At 49.3% G+C, this 17,047-nt stretch overlaps 1 protein-coding gene across 1 annotated transcript in view; it reads left to right on the top strand.

Annotated features, from left to right (window-relative positions):
• The window catches only part of lmo1 (LIM domain only 1), a 68,326-nt gene that overhangs the window by 21,921 nt on the left and 29,358 nt on the right, over positions 1–17,047 (top strand). The window lies entirely within an intron of this gene.

Genomic DNA, 17,047 nt, shown 5'->3' with positions numbered 1-17,047 from the left:
TGAGGGAGGAGGTGGTAATAGAGGTGGAGGTGGTGAAGGAGGAGGTGGTAATAGAGGTGGTGAGGGAAGAGGTGGTAATAGAGGTGGAGGTGGTGAAGGAGGAGGTGGTAATAGAGGTGGAGGTGGTGAGGGAAGAGGTGGTAATAGAGGTGGAGGTGGTGAGGGAGGAGGTGGTAATACAGGTGGTGGTGAGGGAGAAGGTGGTAATGGTGGTGAGGGAGGAGGTGGTAATAGAGGTGGTGGTGGTGAGGGAGGAGGTGGTAATGGTGGAGGTGAGGGAGGAGGTGGTAATGGTGGTGGTGAGGGAGGAGGTGGTATTGGTGGTGGTGTGGGAGAAGGTGGTAATAGAGGTGGTGAGGGAGGAGGTGGTAATTGAGGTGGTGAGGGATGAGGTGGTAATCAAAGTGGTGAGGGAGGAGGTGGTAATAGAGGAGGTGATGGTTAGGGAGGAGGTGCTAATGGTGGTGGTGAGGGAGGAGGTGGTAATAGAGGTGGTAGTGGTGAGGGAGAAGGTGTTAATAGAGGTTGTGAGGGAGAAGGTGGTAATAGAGGTTGTGAGGGAGGAGGTGGTAATCGAGGTGGTGAGGGAGAAGGTGGTAATCGAGGTGGTGAGGGAGAAGGTGGTAATCGAGGTGGTGAGGGAGGAGGTGGTAATTGAAGTGGTGAGGGAAGTGGTGGTAATAGAGGTGGTAGTAATAGAGGGGGTGATGGTTAGGGAGGTGGTGGTAATAGAGGTGGAGGTGGTGAGGGAAGAGGTGGTAATAGAGACGGTGGAGCTGAGGGAGGAGGTGGTAATAGAGGAGATGGTGGTAATAGAGGTGGAGGTGGTGAGGGATGAGGTGGTAATAGAGGTAGAGGTGGTGAGGGAGGAGGTAGTGAATGAATGAATGAATGAACCCTTTATTGTCACTGTTACCAGTGAAATTGACCATCAACCTGTCCTTACAGAGGGGGAACAGGACAGGAAGACAGGGATAAAAGAAAAGAAAAAGAAACACAGTAGTAACATGAGGAAAGATGAGGAAAAAAGAACACCCCTCCCACTATGCTCCTATCAGGAGTACAGTGTGGGAGCATTTACAAACCTCCGCACAAGCACACAATAACACAAGTACACTTTAAAACATGGGACTTGAGGGAGGGAAAGGGGGAAGGAGGGGGCAATCATGGGTGGGGGGTAAGGCGGTAGGAGGGGAGGGGAGGGGAGGAGGTAGAGGTAACACAGCGCAAGCAAGCAGCTGTCTGCTCCTGCAGCCATGCAAACGGCACTGGTCACACACCCGCTTGTCACACTGGAGGTGAAAAACAGTGACCGTGGAAAATTGGGGAAGGAATGCGAAGAATGCGAGAGTGTCTCCCAGCAGTGACCTTCTGTGGGAAATGTTGCCCCAGCAACAGCCTTGATCGAGGCCGGTGCTGTTCAGGGAGCCGAATGTCAATAAGATAGAGATTGTTTGGTCTTTCAAACAGATGCAGTCTTTACACGTCCACACCACTCGTCCATATCTGTCTGTTTTGTCCATATCTGTCCATTTCTGTCCATTTCTATTCAATTCAATTCCATTTGGTCTCCGAAATACTTATTCCTTGCAAAGCCAAAAGTGTCTCCAAGATGACAACCATGTTGTGGTTCAAGTTCTGCCACAGCCTGAGTTCCGACAGCTTTGCCCACCAGTCCAATCATATCAGGCAGCTTTGTGGGCCTTTGAACAGCTGTCACCATTGTCTGATTTCCTCGATATACCAGGGCAATGCCTAATCCAATCATCAAAAGTCTAGTAATCATGGTACCGAATAGGTAGATATCTTCAATGTCCTCCACAGACGTTCTGGAAGGACAGGTGGGTTCCGCTGAACCCAGAAACTGTGTCAATTTCGTTTGGAGACCAGTTTATCAAATCCATGCTTTTTTAGTTTAGAAATTCAATGTGGAGAGAGTAAAAAAAAAAGTATAGGCAGATGAGATGAAACAAAGAGCACAAGCAAGAAAAAAGGAGAGGAGAGCAGAGAAATGCGACCGCATTCTGTGAGAGCATGGAGAAGAAGGTAATGGTGGTGGTGGAGGTGAGGGAGGAGGTGGTAATAGAAGTGGTGGTAGTGAGGGAGAAGGTGGTAAGAGAGGTGGTGAGGGAGAAGGTGGTAATAAAGGTGGTGAGGGAGGAGGTGGTAATAGAGGTGGTGAGGGAGGAGGTGGTAATCGAAGTGGTGAGGGAGGAGGTGATAATAGAGGTGGAGGATAGGGAGGAGGTGGGAAAAAGGAGGTGAGGGAGGAGGTGGTAATAGAGGTGGTGAGGGAGGAGGTGGTAATAGAGGTGGTCAGGGAGGAGGCAGTAATAGAGGTGGTAAAGGAGGTGGTGGTAATAGAGGAGGTGATGGTGAGAGAGGTGGTGGTAATAGAGGAAGTGATGGTGAGAGAGGTGGTGGTAATAGAGGTAGAGGTGGTCATGGTGAGGGAGGTGGTGGTAATAGAGGTGGTTGTGGTGAGCGAGTAGGTGGTAATAGAGGAGGTGATGGTGAGGGAGGTGGTGGAAATAGAGGTGGAGGTGGTGAGGGATGAGGTGGTAATAGAGGTGGAGATGGTGAGGGAGGAGGTGGTAATAGAGGGAGAGGTGGTGAGGAGAGGAGGTGGTAATGGTGGTGGTGAGGGATGAGGTGGTAATAGAGGTGGTGAGGGAGGAGGTGGTAATAGAGGTGGTAAGGGAGGTGGTGGTAATAGAGGTGGAGGTGGTGAGGGAGAAGGTGGTAATAGAGGTCGTGGAGGTGAGGGAGGTGGTGGTAATAGAGGTGGTTGTGGTGAGGGAGGAGATGGTAATAGAGGTGGTGGAGGTGAGGGAAGAGGTGGTAATGGTGGTGGTGGAGGTGAGGGAAGAGGTGGTAATGGTGGTGGTGGTGGTGGTGGAGGTGAGGGAGGAGGTGGTAAGGGAGGAGGTGGTAATAGAGGTGGTGAGGGAGGTGGTGGTGAGGGAGGTGGTGGTAATAGAGGAGGTGATGGTGAGGGAGGTGGTGGTAATCGAGGTGGAGGTGGTGAGGGAGGAGGTGGTAAAAGAGATGGTGAAGGTGAGGGAGGAGGTGGTAATAAAGAAGTTGGTGGTGAAGGTGGTGGTAGTGGTAATAGAGGTGTTGTGAGGGAGGTGGTGGTAATTGAGGAGGTGGTGGTGATGGTGAGGGAGGAGGTGGTGGTGAGGGAGGAGGTGGTAATAGAGTTGGAGGTGGTGAGGGACAAGGTGGTAATAGAGGTGGAGGTGGTGAGGGAGGAGGTGGTAATAGAGGTGGTGGTGAGGGAGGCAGTGGTGGTGGTGGTAATAGAGGTGGTGGTGGTGAGGGAGGCAGTGGTGGTGGTGGTAATAGAGTTGGAGTTGGTGAGGGACAAGGTGGTAATAGAGGTGGAGGTGGTGAGGGAGGAGGTGGTAATAGAGGTGGTGATGTTGGTGAGGGAGGCAGTGGTGGTAATAGAGCTGGTAGTGGTAATAGAGGTGGTGGAGTTGAGGGAGGAGGTGGTAATTGAAGTGGTGGTAGTGAGGGAGAAGGTGGTAATAGAGGTGGTGAGGGAGAAGGTGGTAATAGAGGTGGTGAGAGAGGAGGTGGTAATCGAAGTGGTGAGGGAGGAGGTGATAATAGAGGTGGAGGTTAGGGAGGAGGTGGGAATAAGGAGGTGAGGGAGGAGGTGGTAATAGAGGTAGTGAGGGAGGAGGTAGTAATAGAGGTGGTGAGGGAGGTGATGGTAATAGAGGAGGTGATGGTGAGAGAGGTGGTTGTAATAGAGGAGGTGATGTTGAGAGAGGTGGTGGTAATAGAGGTGGTCGTGGTGAGCGAGTAGGTGGTAATAGAGGAGGTGATGGTGAGGGAGGTGGTGGAAATAGAGGTGGAGATGGTGAGGGAGGAGGTGGTAATAGAGGTGGAGATGGTGAGGGAGGAGGTGGTAATAGAGGTAGAGGTGGTGAGGAGAGGAGGTAGTAATGGTGGTGGTGAGGGAGGAGGTGGTAATCGAGGTGGTGAGGGAGGAGGTGGTAATAGAGGTGGTAAGGGAGGTGGTGGTAATAGAGGTGGTGGAGGTGAGGGAGGTGGTGGTAATAGAGGTGGTCGTGGTGAGGGAGGAGATGGTAATAGAGGTGGTGGAGGTGAGGGACAAGGTGGTAATGGTGGTGGTGGAGGTGAGGGAGGAGGTGGTCATGGTGGTGGTAAGGGAGGAGGTGGTAATAGAGGTGGTGAGGAAGGTGGTGGTAATAGAGGAGGTGATGGTGAGGGAGGTGGTAATGGTGGTGGTGGGGGAGGAGGTGGTAATGGTGGTGGTGGTGGTGGTGGAGGTGAGGGAGGAGGTGGTAATAGAGGTTGTGGTAATGGAGGTGGTGGTGGAGGTGGTAATGGTGGCGGTGGTGGCGGTAGTGGTAATAGAGTTGGTGGTGGTAATAGAGGTGGTGGAGGTGAGGGATGAGGTGGTAATAAAGAAGGTGGAGGTGGTGAGGGAGGAGGTGGTAATAGAGGTGGTGGAGGTGAGGGCGGAGGTGGTAATTGAGGGGGAGGTGGTGAGGGAGGAGGTGGTAATAGAGCTGGTGAGGGAGGAGGTGGTAATGGTGGTGGTAATAGAGGAGGTGATGTGAGGGAGTTGGTTGTAATAAAGCTGGAGGTGGTGAGGGAGGAGGTGGTAATAGAGATGGTGGGGGTGAGGGAGGAGGTGGTAATAGAGGAAGTGATGGTGGTAATAGAGGTGGTGGTGGTGGTGGTGAGGGAGGAGGTGGTAATAGAGGTGGTGGAGGTGAGGACGGAGGTGGTAATTGAGGTTTGAGGTGGTGAGGGAGGAGGTGGTAATGATGGTGGAGGTGGAGGTGAGGGAGGAGGTGGTAATGGTGGTGGTGGTGGAGGAGGTGGTAATGGTGGTGGTGGTGGAGGTGAGGGAGGAGGTGGTAATAGAGGTGAGGGAGGAGGTGGTAATAGAGGTGGTGGTAATGGAGGTGGTGGTGGAGGTGGTAATGGTGGTGGTGGTGGCGGTAGTGGTAATAGAGTTGTTGGTGGTAATAGAGGTGGTGGAAGTGAGGGAGGAGGTGGTAATAAAGGTGGTGGTGGTGAGGGAGGAGGTGGTAATAGAGGTGGTGGTTGTGAGGGAGGCAGTGGTGGTGGTAATAGAGGAGGAGGTGGTGGTAATAGAGGTGGTGGTGGTGATGGAGGAGGTGGTAATGAAGTTGGTGGTGAAGGTGGTGGTAGTGGTAATAGAGGAAGTGTTGGTGAGGGAGGTGGTGGAAATTGAGGAGGTGATGGTAATAGAGGTGGTGGAGGTGAGGGAGGAGGTGGTAATAAAGGTGGTGATGGTGAGGGATGAGGTGGTGGTGAGGGAGGAGGTGGTAATAGAGTTGGAGGTGGTGAGGGACAAGGTGGTAATAGAGGTGGAGGTGGTGAGGGAGGAGGTGGTAATAGAGGTGGTGGTGGTGAGGGAGGCAGTGGTGGTGGTGGTAATAGAGCAGGTTGTGGTAATAGAGGTGGTGGAGTTGAGGGAGAAGGTGGTAATAGAGGTGGTGAGGGAGAAGGTGGTAATAGAGGTGGTGAGGGAGGAGGTGGTAATCAAAGTGGTGAGGGAGGAGGTGATAGAGGTGGAGGTTAGGGAGGAGGTGGGAATAAGGAGGTGAGGGAGGAAGTGGTAATAAGGAGGTGAGGGAGGAAGTGGTAATAGAGGTGGTGAGGGAGGTGGTGGTAATAGACGAGGTGATGGTGAGAGAGGTGGTGGTAATATAGGAGGTGATGGTGAGAGAGGTGGTGGTAATAGAGGTAGAGGTGGTCGTGGTGAGGGAGGTGGTGGTAATAGAGGTGGTCGTTGTGAGCGAGTAGGTGGTAATAGAGGTGGAGATGGTGAGGGAGGAGCTGGTAATAGAGGTAGAGGTGGTGAGGAGAGGAGGTGGTAATGGTGGTGGTGAGGGAGGAGGTGGTAATAGAGGTGGTGAGGGAGGAGGTGGTAATAGAGGTGGTGGAGGTGAGGGAGGTGGTGGTAATAGAGGTGGTTGTGGTGAGGGAGGAGATGGTAATAGAGGTGGTGGAGGTGAGGGAAGAGGTGGTAATGGTGGTGGTGGAGGTGAGGGAGGAGGTGGCAATGGTGGTGGTAAGGGAGGAGGTGGTAATAGAGGTGGTGAGGGAGGTGGTGGTGAGGGAGGTGGTTGTATTACAGGAGGTGATGGTGAGGGAGGTGGTGGTAATTGAGGTGGAGAGGGAGGAGGTGGTAATAGAGATGGTGAAGGTGAGGGAGGAGGTGGTAATAGAGGTGGTGAGGGAGGAGGTGGTGATAGAGGTGGTGAGGGAGGAGGTCGTAACATAGGTGTTGAGGGAGGAGGTGGTAATAGATGTGGTGAGGGAGGATGTGGTAATGGTGGTGGTGAGGGAGGAGGTGGTAATTGAGGTGGTGGGGGAGGAGGTGGTAATGGTGGTGGTGGTGAGGGAGGAGGTGGTAATGGTGGTGGTGAGGGTGGTGGTGGTAATAGAGGAGGTGATGTGAGGGAGTTGGTTGTAATAGAGGTGGAGGTGCTGAGGGAGGAGGTGCTAATAGAGGTGGTGGTGGTGGTGAGGGAGGAGTTGGTAATAGAGGTGGTGGAGGTGAGGGCGGAGGTGGTAATTGAGGTGGAGGTGGTGAGGGAGGAGGTGATAATGATTTTGGAGGTGGAGGTGAGGGAGGAGGTGGTAATGGTGGTGGTGGGGGAGGAGGTGGTAATGGTGGTGGTGGTGGAGATGAGGGAGTAGGTGGTAATAGAGGTGGTGGTAATGGAGGTGGTGGTGGAGGTGGTAATGGTGGTGGTGGTGGCGGTAGTGATAATAGAGTTGTTGGTGGTAATAGAGGTGGTGGTGGTGAGGGAGGAGGTGGTAATAAAGGTGGTGGTGGTGGTGGTGGTGAGGGAGGAGGTGGTAATAGAGGTGGTGAGGGAGGAGGTGGTAATAGAGGTGGTGGTGGTGAGGGAGGCAGTGGTGGTGGTGGTGGTAATAGAGGAGGAGGTGGTGGTAATAGAGGTGGTGGCAATAGAGGTGGTGGTGGTGATGGAGGAGGTGGTAATAAAGAAGTTGGTGGTTAAGGTGGTGGTAGTGGTAATAGAGGAGGTGTTGGTGAGGGAGGTGGTGGTAATGGAGGTGGTGGTGGAGGTGGTAATGGTGGTGGTGGTGGCGGTAGTGGTAATAGAGTTGTTGGTGGTCATAGAGGTGGTGGAGGTGAGGGAGGAGGTGGTAATAAAGGTGGTGGTGGTGGTGATGGTGAGGGAGGAGGTGGTGGTGAGGGAGGAGGTGGTAATAGAGTTGGAGGTGGTGAGGGACAAGGTGGAAATAGAGGTGGAGGTGGTGAGGGAGGAGGTGGTAATAGAGGTGGTGGTGGTGGTGGTGAGGGAGGCAGTGGTGGTAATAGAGGTGGTGGTGGTGAGGGAGGAGGTGGTAATAGAGATGGTGGAGGTGAGGGAGGAGGTGGTAATAGAGGAGGTGATGGTGGTAATAGAGGTGGTGGTGGTGGTGGTGAGGGAGGAGGTGGTAATAGAGGTGGTGGAGGTGAGGGCGGAGGTGGTAATTGAGGTGGAGGTGGTGAGGGAGGAGGTGGTAATGATGGTGGAGGTGGAAGTGAGGGAGGAGGTGGTAATGGTGGTGGTGGTGGGGGAGGAGGTGGTAATGGTGGTGGTGGTGGAGGTGAGGGAGGAGGTGATAATAGAGGTGAGGGAGGAGGTGGTAATAGAGGTAGTGGTAATAGAGGTGGTGGAGGTGGTAATGGTGGTGGTGGTGGCGGTAATGGTAATAGAGTTGGTGGTGGTAATAGAGGTGGTGGAGGTGAGGGAGGAGGTGGTAATAAAGGTGGTGGTGGTGGTGGTGAGGGAGGGAGGAGGTGGTAATAGAGTTGGAGGTGGTGAGGGAGGAGGTGGTAATAGAGGTGGTGAGGGAGGAGGTGGTAATAGAGGTGGTGGTGGTGAGGGAGGCAGTTGTGGTAATAGAGGAGGAGGTGGTGGTAATAGAGGTGGTGGCAATAGAGGTGGTGGTGGTGATGGAGGAGGTGGTAATAAAGAAGTTCGTGGTGAAGGTGGTGGTAGTGGTAATAGAGGAGGTGTTGGTGAGGGAGGTGGTGGTAATTGAGGAGGTGATGGTAATAGAGGTGGTGGAGGTGAGGGAGGAGGTGGTAATAAAGGTGGCGATGGTGAGGGAAGAGGTGGTGGTGCGGGAGGAGGTGGTAATAGAGTTGGAGGTGGTGGTAATAGAGGTGGAGGTGGTGAGGGAGGAGGAGGTAATAGAGGTGGTGGTGGTGAGGAAGGCAGTGGTGGTGGTGGTAATAGAGTTGGAGGTGGTGAAGGACAAGGTGGTAATAGAGGTGGAGGTGGTGAGGGAGGAGGTGGTAATAGAGGTGGTGGTGGTGGTGAGGGAGACATTGGTGGTGGTGGTAATAGAGATGTTGGTGGTAATAGAGTTGGTTGTGGTGAGGGAGAAGGTGGTAATATAAGTGCTGAGGGAGGAGGTGGTAATGGTGGTGGTAAGGGAGGAGGTGGTAATAGAGGTGGTGAGGGAGGAGGTGGTAATAGAGGTGGTGAGGGAGGTGGTGGTAATTTAGGTGGTGGTGGTGGTGAGGGAGTTGGTGGTAATAGAGGAGGTGATGGTGAGGGACGTGGTGGTAATTGAAGTGGAGGTGGTGAGGTACGATGTAGTAATAGAGGTGGTGAGGGAGGAGGTGCTAATAGAGGTGGTGGTGGTGGTGGTGGTGGTGAAGTTAGTGGTGGTGGTAATAGATGAGGAGGTGGTGGTAATAGAGGTTGTGGCAATAGAGATGGTGGAGGTGAGGGAGGAGGTGGTAATAGAGGAGGTGATGGTGATAATAGAGTTGGTGGTGGTGGTGAGGGAGAAGGTGGTAATAGAGGTGGTGTAGGTGAGGGTGGAGGTGTTAATTTAGGTGGAGGTGGTGAGGGAGGAGGTGGTAATGATGGTGGAGGTGAGGGAGGAGGTTGTAATTGTGATGGGGAGGAGGTGGTAATAGAGGTGGTGAGGGAGGAGGTGGTGGTGGTTGTGGTGGAGGTGAGGGAGGAGGTGGTAATAGAGGTGGTGGAGGTGAGGGAGGAGGTGGTAATAGAGGTGGTGAGGGAGGAGGTGGAAATAGAGGTGGTGAGCGAGGAGGTGGAAATAGAAGTGGTGGTGGTGAGGGAGGCAGTGGTGGTGGTAATATAGGTGAGGGAGGAGGTGGTAATAGAGGTGAGGTGGTGAGGGAGGAGGTGGTAATTGAGGTGGAAGTGGTGAGGGAAGAGGTGGTAATAGAGGTGGAGGTGGTGAGGGAGGAGGTGGTAATAGAGGTGGAGGTGGTGAGGGAGGAGGTGGTAATAGAGGTGGAGGTGGTCAGGGAGGAGTGTGGTAATAGAAGTGGTGGTGGTGAGGGAGACAGTGGTGGTGGTAATAGAGGTGGTGGAGGAGGTGGTAATAAATGTGGTGGTGGTGGTGGTGAGGGAGGAGGTGGTAATAGAGTTGGAGGTGGTGAGGGAGGAGGTGGTAATAGAGGTGGTGAGGGAAGAGGTGGTAATAGAGGTGTAGGTGGTGTGGGAGGAGGTGGTAATAGAGGTGTAGGTGGTGTGGGAGGAGGTGGTAATAGAGGTGGTGTGGGAGGAGGTGGTAATAGAGGTGGTGAGGGAGGAGGTGGTAATAGAGGTGGTGGTGGTGAGGGAGGCAGTGGTGGTGGTAATAGAGGAGGAGGTGGTGGTAATAGAGGTTGTGGCAATAGAGGTGGTGGTGGTGATAGAGGAGGTGGTAATAGAGGTGGTTGTGGTGAGGGAGAAGGTTGTAATAGAGGTGGTGGTGAGGGAAGTGGTGGTAATAGAGGAGGAGGTGGTGGTAATAGAGGTGGTGGTGGTGATGGAGGAGGTGGTAATAAAGAAGGTGGTGTTGAAGGTGGTTGTAGTGGTAATAGAGGAGGTGTTGGTGAGGGAGGTGGTGGTAATTGAGGAGGTGATGGCAATAAAGGTGGCGGTGGTGAGGGAGGAGGTGGAAGAGTCAACTTTTGTGTATCATTAGTTCTTTTATTTAAAGCAACGATTTTGAATAGAATCACTAATTAGCTGTCATAAAAGGCAAATTAAAGATTTTCATGCCGTTCCTCAGGGAACTCAGAAGAGCCTGAATCCTCAGCTTGCTCGCTTACACACACGCATGTGCGCGCACACACACACACACACACACACACACACACACACGTGCTTCCCCCCCCCCCCCCCCCTTTCCCCTCCAGCCATCTCTGTCTCCTCATTAGGGCTGATGTTCGTTGTGTAGGACGCTGACAGCACGGCTCTGTCGGTACCTGCAGCTCGCGCCGCTAACAAGCCGTGAAATGCAGGTAGAAAGCGAGTGCCCTCAGCCTGCTCCAACACCGAGCCCTTTTAGCTTCATTTATGCTGAACGCTTGTATTTATAGCAGGTTTTGTGATCCTAACGTGCTGGCTTCAAGAGGCCCGTTTTTTTGTTTTGTTTTTCCTGGGGGGGGGGGGGGGGGGGGGGTCTGTGGGGATCTGGAGGGAAGGAAGAACTAATTGATGGTTCCTATCAGCAGACCTGGACCAATTAGCTTCTCCTTTTCCCCTTGTCTGATAAAGGAATGGGACGAGTGAATACCACGACTTATTCACATCTAGGCCATAAATTTAAATAACAAGCTCCTTTCTATTCTCTCTCTTGTTCCCTCGGTGTGTTTATTCTCCCAGGTCTTTCCAGAAGGAGCTGCTAATAATAACAACATCACCTCCTCAGCACCACTGATGGCTTGATTGTTCTGAATAACTGAACAAATCTGCAGCCAGTAAAAACTTTACACACTGAGACTCAAATGTGTTTGTGACGTTCACGAGGAAAACATCTTATGTCTTGCATCACACTGAAGAAGAAAAGACGTGGAAATTTCCACAAAAAATTATCACTTAAAAACATTTGAGTACTTAAAAGCATTCGAGCATCTCTTCATCATGTGTGTCATAAAAATTGGTCTTCAGTTGAAGACACTAATTAAGGGGTGTGCTGTTACAGGAAAATAATCAGTGACTGTGTGGTATGGTGTTTTTTTCCTGCTCTCTCTGACATTATAGCAGTGATAAACAGTCATTTGCTCGCCAGACTATTCTCTCTTCAAGTTAATAAGACACAAAAAAAAAAAAATTGCAGTTTGTTCCGCATGTTACTGAGAAACTGCAAAGAAGCATAAACTCCTCTCTCCTGAAGACTTCCTCTTCGGGGGGGGGGGGGGGGGGGGGATAAATATTAGTAAAAAGGGTTAGGAAAAAAATCCACCTTTCAGTGAAGTAGCTTTATCTCGCAGTGGAAAAATGAGAAAAATCCAACCTTTAATTGAAATAAATTTATTCAAAGAAAAACAAATCCCTCATCAAGAAATAATTATTTTCAACAAAACCCTGGAAATGATGGTGAACACAATGTACCTGAAGCATGTTTCCATTTAAATTGGACATTTCAGTTAATTGGAGTGTGTAGGAACTTTCAAGCTGTAATCCATGACTTCCTGATTAACTGGGGAACGAATATGAGGCAACACAGAGGCCAAATTCCCTCAACATCAACATGGGAAAGGTAAGAGACACACAAACCACATGAGGGAGAAGTGTGTTGACCTTCATAAGTCAGGGAATGGGGATAAAAAACATTTCCTCACCTGAAAATGTCCATGTCTACTGTTCAGGCAAAAATAAAAAAGTGGACACCAACTGGAACTGTTCCACACTCACCTGGAAGAGCAGCAGAGTTTATTTTACCCCACGGACAGTAGAGGAGGGTAAGAGAGGCAAAAAATCCCCAAGGGTCACTGTTGGTGAATTACAAGAAAAAGTAAAATCTTGGGGTTTCCGAGTCTCCAAAACCCCCATCAGACTCCACCTCCCTGCCAACAGATTATTTGGAAGGTTCCAGAAAAAAGGCTTTTCTATCAGTTAACCACAAATGTAAGCACCTGAAGTTTGTGAAACACTATGACAACTTTGACTGGAACCGTGTTCTCTGGTCTGATGGAACAAAAATGGAGCTTTTGGTAATAAACACTCGTGGTGGGTTTGGAGTAAAAAGAAGGATGACTATAATGAAAAGAACCCGATCCCAACTGTAAAATATGGTAGAGGTTCTGTGATGTTTTGGGGCCGTTTTCCCTCCAAAGGCCCTGAAACCTTGTTAGGGTCCATGGCATCATGGACTCCATAAAACACCAGGACATTTTAAATCAGAATCTGGCTCCTCTGACAGGAAACTAAAACCGGGTCGTTGTTGGATCTTCCAGCAGAACAGTGATCCAAAGCATCTGTCCAGATCAACACTAAAATGGTTCACTGAGTACAGAATCGTGCTTCTGCCCTGAACATCTCAGTCCCCTGAGCTGAACCCCACTGAAAACCTGTGGGCGGAGCTGAAGAGGAGAGAGAGCACAAGAGAGGGTCGAGGACCCTGGATGATCTGGAGAGATTGTGGAAAGAGGAATGGGCTCAATGCCCCGCTCTGGATCTCCAACCTTTTAAACTGTTACAGGAGAGACTCAGTGCTGTTTTACTGGTAAAGGGGGTTGGACAGAGTATTAAATGCAGGGGGCCAATAATAGTAGCACATTTGTTGAAAATAATTACTTCTTAATGAGGGATTTGTTTTTCTCTGAATAAATTTATTTCAAATTAAGGTTGGATTTTTCCTCATTTTTTCAGTGTGAGATGATGCGACTTCACGAAAAGGTGGATTTTTTTCAGACCCATTGTACTGATCTTTACAAGAGGTGCCAATAATTATGGAGGGCAGTGTATATGAATATTTTCAGTTGAAGTTTTTGTATGTTTTCTCCCTGGTGTTTGGGTAAAAATCCTATTTTGTCAGTGTTAATGTTTTGCTGATATAATAAATACATTATTGTTCTCACACACACACACACTCTCTCTCTCTCACACACACACACACTTGAAATATTATTGTTTATCAGTGAGCTGAAGAGGGCGTGTCACCAGGTGCAGTAATACAGTATAGGTTTTCAGACAGACAGCAGTAGTACAAGTTAACATACACACAGTATTAGTGCAGTGTGTGTGTTTAACATGCTATAAAGGTTAAATCGAAAGCTCAGGCTTTAGCTCCCAGTGAACATGGAGATGGTGTGTGGACAGTGGAGGATGTGGTGTGTGTGTGTGTGTGTGTGTGGTGTTTTGGAGATGGATGGGATTTTAAGAGCAGTGAGGAAGACTGGCCTGAGCGTTCTATTAGCTGGATCAATAGCTCAGCGTGTGTGAAAGTGTCTTAAGAGCCGCTGCTTGTGCTTTCACTGGGCCTCAACCCGTTAGCACTGGCCGAGGGGTGCCAGCGTTCCCAGTGCTCGCGGCATTCCCAGTGCTCATGGCGTTGGCTTTTAGTCACCACAGAAATGTCAGGCAGCAGATCGACCATTAGCATTTAGTGCAGTTATTAAGTGGACTTTATTTGTTCTGTGGTTGAAAGTGTGTGTGGGTGTGTGTCTGTGGTGAAGCACTTAGACAGTGATGTTTCTCACTCAGGTCTCAATGCAACCTTCTGCTGGTCAACAGCACTTTAAAAGGTTAACGTTAATCTCAGGTACGACCTGTGAGGAGCTTTTAGCACCAGAACTTCCCCAAACACATGACTGTTAAAGTACCTTGAACCTGCACTGAACATATCACCAAACATGATGCAACACCTCACCAAACACCACACTGAACATGACACAACACCACAGCAAACACCATATTAAACACCTCGCTGAACATGAAGTAACACCGTGCCAAACACCATACTAAACACCACACTGAACATGATGCAACACCACACCAAATACTGTACTAAACACCTTACCAAAAATGATGCAACACCACAACAAACCCCATACTAAACACCTCACCGAACATGATGCAACACCACGCCAAACCGAGTACTAAACAACTCACCAAACATGACACAACACCATGGCAAACCCCATACTAAACACCTCACCGAACATGACACAACACCACACCAAACCGAGTACTAAACACCTCACCAAACATGACACAACACCATGGCAAACCCATACTAAACACCTCACCGAATATGACACAGCACCACAGCAAACACCGTACTACACACCACACCGGACATGACACAACGCCGTGCCAAAGACCATACTAAACACCACACTGAACATGATACAACACCACACCAAACCCCGTACTAAACACCACACTGAACATGACAGCCCCATGCCAAACCCCGTACTAAACACCACGCTGAACATGATGCAACACCACACCAAACCCTGTATTAATCACCTCAATGAACATGACATAGCACCACACCAAACCTGTACTAAACACCTCACCGAACTTGACACAGCACCAGACCAAACACTGTACTAAACACCTCACTGAATATGATGAACCACCATGCCAAACACAGTACTAAACACCATAATAAACACCTTACCAAACACCAGACTAAACACCGTACTGAACATGATGCAGTGCCACACCAAACACTGTACTAAACACCACACCAAACACTACTGAGCACCTCACCAAACATGATGCATCACCGCAACAAACCCCATACTAAACACCATACTGAACATGATGCAACACCATACCAAACACTGTACTAAAGACCACACTGAACATGACGCAACACCATGCCAAACACCATACTGAACACAATGCCAAATCCCATACTAAACACCACACTGAACATGATGCAGCACCACACCAAACACCGTACTAAACACCACAACTAACACCATATTCAACATCACACTGAGCATGATGCAACACCACACCAAACACCATACTAAATACCACACTGAACATGACGTAACACCATGCCAAACCCCATACGAAACACCACACTGAACATGACATAGCACCATGCCAAACCCTGTACTAAACCCCACACTGAACATGACGCAACACCACATCAAACACCGTACTAAACACACCACTGAACATGAAACAGCACCAGGCCAAACCCCATACTAAACACCACACTAAACACCACACTGAGCATGATGCAACCCTGTACTAAACACCACACTGAACATGATACAACACCACATCAAACACCATACTAAAAACCACACGGAACACGATGCAACGCCATGCCAAACACCACAATGAACATGATGCAATACCATTCCAAACATCATACTAAACATCAGACTGAGTATGACTCAACACCACACTGAACATGACACAACACCACACAAAACACTGTACTAAACCCCATACCAAACACTGTAGTAAACACCACACTAAACATGATGCAACACTGTGCCAAACAACATATTATACACCAGACTGAGCATGACGCAGCACCACACCATACATCATACTAAACACCACACTGAGCATGATGCAACACCACACCAAACACCATGCTAAATACCATACTGAGGATGACACAACACCACACCAAACCCTGTACTAAACACCACACTGAACATGATGCAACATCATACCAAACATCATACTAAACACCAGACTGAGCATGATGCAGCACCACACCAATCATCATACTAAACACCACACTGAACATGACACACCACACCAAACACTGTGCTAAACACCACACTGAATATGATGCAACACCATACCAAACATCATACTAAACACCAGACTGAGCATGATGCAGCACCACACCAAACACCGTACTAAACACCACACTGAACATGACACATCATGCCACACACCATATGAAACGCCACACTGAACATGACACCACACCAACCCCCATACTAAACACCACAACGAATATGACGCAAAACCACACCAAATACTGTACTAAACACCACACTGAACATGATGCAACATCATACCAAACATCATACTAAACACCAGACTGAGCATGATGCAGCACCACACCAAACACGGTACTAAACACCACACCGAACATGACACAACATCATGCCACACACCATATGAAATACCACACTGAACATGACAACACCACACCACACCAAACCCCATACTAAACACCACAATGAACATGACGCAACACCATGCCAAACATTGTACTAAACATCAGACTGAGCATGATGCAACATGACACCAAACACTGTACTAAACACCACACTGAACATGAGGCAACACCATGCCAAAACCCTTACTAAACACCACACTGAGCATGACACAACATCATACTAAACACCACACTAAATACCACACTGAACATGAAGCAATACCATGCTAAACATCATACTACATCACTACATCACAAAAGAACAGTATGCAGAGCCCACAAAATTGTTTCAGACCCCACTCACCCTGCACACTATGCATTTCAGCTTCTGCCCTCTGGAAGGCGCTACAGGTCAATTGCCACCAAAACAACATGCTTTAAAAATAGTTTTATCCCTACTGCCATACAACTTTTGAACTCTTGCAGATAAACATTGATCATGGACTGAAAATTGTTTGAAAATTGTCTATCTATCTATCTATCTATCTATCTATCTATCTATCTATCTATACTAAACACCACACTGAACATGATGCAATACCATGGGTAACATCGTACTAAATACCAGACTGAGCATGACGCAACACCACACCAAACCCCGTACTAAACACCAGACTGAGCATGACACAACACCACACCAAACACCACACTAAATACCACACTGAACATGATGCAGCACCACACCAACATCATACTAAACACCAGACTGAGCATGACACAATACCACACCAAACATTGCACTAAACACCAGACTGAACATGACACAACACCACACTGAACATGACGCAACATCATGCCACACACCATATGAAACACCACACCAAACCCCGTACTAAACACCACACTGAACATGATGCAGCACCACACCAAACATCATACTAAACACCAGACTGAGCATGACACAACACCACACCAAACACTGCACTAAATACTACACTGAACATGACACAACACCACACTAAATACCACACTGAGCATTATGCAACACCACACCAAACACCGCACTAAATACCACACTGAGCATGACGCAGCACCACACCAAACATTGCTCTAAACATCAGACTGAGCATGACACAACACCACACCAAACGCTGTACTAAACACCAGA

This window comes from Neoarius graeffei, chromosome 15 (assembly GCF_027579695.1).
Source record: "Neoarius graeffei isolate fNeoGra1 chromosome 15, fNeoGra1.pri, whole genome shotgun sequence".
Classification (NCBI taxonomy): Eukaryota; Metazoa; Chordata; class Actinopteri; order Siluriformes; family Ariidae; genus Neoarius; species Neoarius graeffei.
This window is presented reverse-complemented; position numbering and strand designations above follow the sequence as displayed.